This window comes from Somniosus microcephalus, chromosome 6 (genome assembly GCF_052327205.1).
Source record: "Somniosus microcephalus isolate GS21.2 chromosome 6, FLI_Smic_1.0, whole genome shotgun sequence".
Lineage (NCBI taxonomy): Eukaryota > Metazoa > Chordata > Chondrichthyes > Squaliformes > Somniosidae > Somniosus > Somniosus microcephalus.
The window spans coordinates 201041073-201045403 of NC_140992.1; the positions used below are offsets into that span (position 1 = coordinate 201041073).

General features: G+C 41.9%; 1 long non-coding RNA gene across 1 annotated transcript; it reads right to left on the bottom strand.

The window, feature by feature from the left end:
• Window positions 1–1773: 1773 nt before the first annotated feature.
• Window positions 1774–3971, bottom strand: LOC147116341 (uncharacterized). The gene is made up of 2 exons (XR_015078784.1): window positions 2662–3971; window positions 1774–2161 (listed from the first exon to the last, which is right to left on the bottom strand). It is a non-coding gene; the product is annotated as an uncharacterized LOC147116341 (long non-coding RNA).
• Between the last annotated feature and the right edge of the window lie 360 nt (window positions 3972–4331).

The following is a 4331-nucleotide window of genomic DNA, read 5'->3' on the forward strand; positions in this document are numbered from 1 at the left end:
TCCCACACCAACTCTTAAGTACCTTCTGAAGTGGCCTAGCAAACCACTCAGTTGTGTAAAACCACTACACCACATTCTCAGGGCAACTAGGAATGGGCAATAAATGCCGGCCTTGCCAGCGATTCCTACATCCCAAGAATGAATTAAAAACAAATCCCCATGGCTTTTTGTGCCACTGAGGATAATTTTGTGAGACATCTATCTTTGTTACAGCTAATATACAAATCACAGCAAAAAGAAGCTGCAGTGAGACTCAGACAAATGATTGCTATTTTACATTACAAAACTGCCTCCATTAAAAGTTGATTCCTTTGGTGCTGAATTTCTCTTGTTTATACTGTGGGGCAGATCCACCAACAATGAAACAACTGTACGTGCACAATCTGTACTACAGAGCCACTTTTGTGACTTTTCATTCTGCCTCCAGGTTTTGCCCGACCTGAGGTTCAGGCCAGCAGTGTGGAAGCTGATTGCAGTTGTGTAAATGCCCACGCCCAGAATCAAAATGATGGACATGGTGCAACAGTTGCAACTGACAGCAGTTTACTTTTGTCACTGTCTCGACTTGGCCTCCTGAGGCATACCACAATGAAACTGCCTCCTAAGGATGGGTAGAATCATAAAATCATAGAAACCTACAACCTAGAAGGAGGCCACAATACTCCAGCTGAGGCCTAACCAGTGACTTATAATGTTCTAGCATGATCTCTTTGCTTTTATATTCTATTCCTCTATTTATAAACCCAAGTAACCCATATACCTTTTTAACCACCTTATCAACTTGCCCTGTCACCTTTAAGGATTTGAATATATAGAAACGAAGGTCTCTCTGCTCATCTACACTTGTCAAAATCGTGCCATTTATAGTATGCTGTCTTTCCATATTAGTCCTTCCAAAGTGCATCACTTCACACTTCTCCACATTGAACTCCATCTGCCACACTCTGCCCATTTCATCATCCTGTCTACATTATCCTGAAGTCTACAACTATCCTTATCACTATTTACTACATAGCCAATTTTCGTATCATCTGCAAACTTTATAATGCTGCTCCCTACAACCGAGTCTAGGTCGTTTATAAAAATTAAATGTGTAATGGACCCAAAACTGACCTTGGGGAACACCACTGCAAACCACCTCCCAGTCTGAAAAACATCCATCCACCACCACCCACTGTCACTGAGCCAATTCTGTATCCATACCGCCACTTTCCCCTTAATTCTATGGGCTTCCATCTTCTTAAAAAGCCTCCTGTGTGACACTTTGTCGAATGCCTTCCAAAAGTGCATATATACATCTACTGCACTACCTTGATCAACCTCCTCTGGTACCTCATCAAATAATTTCATCAAGTTAGTCAGACATGATTTACCTTTAACAAATCCATACTGGCTCTCCTTGATTAACCCATGCCTTTCCAAATGAAAGTTTATTTTGTCCCTGATAATGGTTTCCAATAACTTCCCCGTCACTGATATTAGGCTGACTAGCCTGTAGTTTCCTGGTTTTTCCCTCTCCCCTTTCTTGAATAGTGGTATAACATTAGCAACCCTCCAGTCCTCTGGCACTACTCCTGTATCCAATGAGGATTGAAAGATTGTGACCAATGCCTCTCCTATTTCTACTTTTGCTTCTTTCAGCAACCTAGGATGCATTCCATCTGGACCAGGTGACTTACCAACTTTCAGTATGATGTAAGCCTCCAAAGTGCAGACCAAGTGATATACAAGGTCAACGTCACCGGCTTGTTGTAAGAAAGACAGACCAACTAATTGAAGTCACAATGGTTTATTCAGGCCTGGGGAGAACCTTTCAGATTGCTGTCTGAATCCGACTCCACCGATATCCTAGCAACATTCACAATTATACAAAAATCAAATCCCTGCCCTAGGGGCGGGTGCAAAGCTTATCAGCATATACAGAGTTATAGCTAAATGGCAATTATAAACCGTAACATTTAATCCTTCCTGCTGCCTACAAACTCGCAGTTCTGTTATCAGTTGGTCCTGTCACCTTTTGTGACTGGGGCCTCATCTTAATTGCCTTACAACCGTCCAGTTGTCTCTATCGAGGTGGTTTGCTTGTTACATGTTTTCTTAAGATAACAGTCCTCGTTCAATCTCTGCAAAGCACAGATTCTGACCTTGTCATGGGTTGCTTCTGCAAAGCAAGCACATTCTGATTAGTCCCACCATACTTTGATATAATGGAACCCTGTTGTGAGTTTACGAACAAACAAATTCTTAGGTATGTTATCTTGTATGTGTTGCCTCACCTGGCCGAACAGACATCCTCCCTAATCTTCCCACGAGTTGCTCTGCAGTTTAATTTCTCAGCATTCAAAGTCACTTAATCATGTTTTTAAAGCTTAACTGGGTAAATGCAATATACAGACCCATATATCGTTTAACTCAGGGTATGAATTAACTCATTACCTCCACCTTGTACATTGGTGCTACATTATACATATTCTAACATAAAAAACTAAAGTATAATAGTAATTTGGTTACTTCACTTTGACCCAATATGGCCAATATGCTATATTTTAAGATTGTTTGCTATGAGTACCGTCGCCCTGGTGGTACCAAGCCAGGGTGTCTAGTACTCATACTTCCGCAATTCTAAACACAGTTTTCATAATAATTCTTCTCACGCCCTACCTCTTGTTTGTTGGTGGTTAGCAACAGTGTTTCTTTCTCTCCTTCCTTCTTTATTTGTTTGGTTACGGCTTGTGCTAGGGTTTGGTTCTTTCGCCACCGGCAATATCCACAAAGTAAGAACAAAAGGATCATTAATACGGCGCCTTGCACAACTACCAACACGTGTGATATGATCCTTATCCAGGGGTGTATATCGACATTTAACCCCCAGTTCCAGATCTTATTGTACCAAGGAGTTTCCGCTAATGTTGTACTAATGTCTTTTTGTTGTTTCTTTAAGTCTTCTTCTATTTTATGATAATACTTTAAAATTTCCTTTGTTTCCTGCCATAATTTCTTCCAAGCTTCCTCTTCCTCTAACTTAGGAATTGCCTTGGGCTCTGGTATAACATAAGTTTCAACCTCTTTATTAAGTCCCATATTATCAAGTGACCAGGTTTTCGTTTCCTGTGGTCTTGGTGGGTGTATATATTGGTGTCCTATCTGTGTAGATATTTTTGGATCAAAACAAAAGTTTGGTTGGGGAATGGGACAAGTCAGATCTTGATATTCATATTTCTGTTCAGTTGTGGTGACACAAAATGTCCCGTTGTTCCTTGGTGCTACCCTTGTCCAGTGTATCCCCCTTGGGTGTACCTCAAGGGTGCAATTGGTGGTTTTTGTAAATCCGCACTCGGATGTGTCTCCCTCGGTGGGGGGTGGTGTGCACGCCCTTGTCCTTCCCTTGTGGTGGCACCCGTCCATTACCACCCCCCTTAAGGTTCCATTCTTCTGTTTATTATCTTCATCCCCTTCCCAAAGTGCCTTGGTAGGGACATCATGATATTTAACCCAACTCTCCCTTTGTACCTCTCCTATATTAATCACGTCATATAGGGGCTGTCCCTCTTCTGGGAGTTGTGGGATGGCCAGTACAAAGCCAATCACCTTAGTCCATGGGCTCAGACAATTGCCTGCCCGGTATACTTGTCCCATTTTACGCCCCTTACATAGGCTTTTATTTGTGTCAATCCAAGGTTCCAGATCCTCGTTAGTAATCCAGTCAGGGGTCTGTCCATTATTTATTTGCCTCATGTTATGCTGAGCATTCGACAGTAGCCATGAGCCATACATGGCACATATTAGTTCCTTATGGGTTTGGCGAGAAGCATTATTAAGTCGATCAATAATTGTATTGATTGTTTCTGCATGGGGGGCTACTATCTCTTCCACCCCCAACAATTGCATTATTGTTTGTTTTCCCGCCAGTGCCAATTGCTGGCTATTTCCGGTAGTTTGTTTTAGTAACTTCTCTATTTTTGCTTGTAGTTCTTCTATGTCCAGGCTATTAACTGTTGCTAACCCGGCCGCATACCCTGCTCCGGCCATTTCCAATACTCCCCGTTTCTTACGTCTTTGTAAGATAGATTTTCCCTGTGGACCCTCTAATTGTTTTACCCACAGGGAGTTCCATATTTGTTTTGTATGATTGTTACACATCGCGGGCATCTCAAAAGTACTCATAATAATGGCAAGCTTAATAACTCTATGTGTCACACTAAAATACACCTTATCCTGTGTTTTCCTTATTACTAATCCCCCTCAACAACGGCAATACTTATGTTCATCCCTAGGATCAAGGCGAGGATGCTCCACCTCATTCCGGACGTCCAGTGTTCCTGTAATTACAA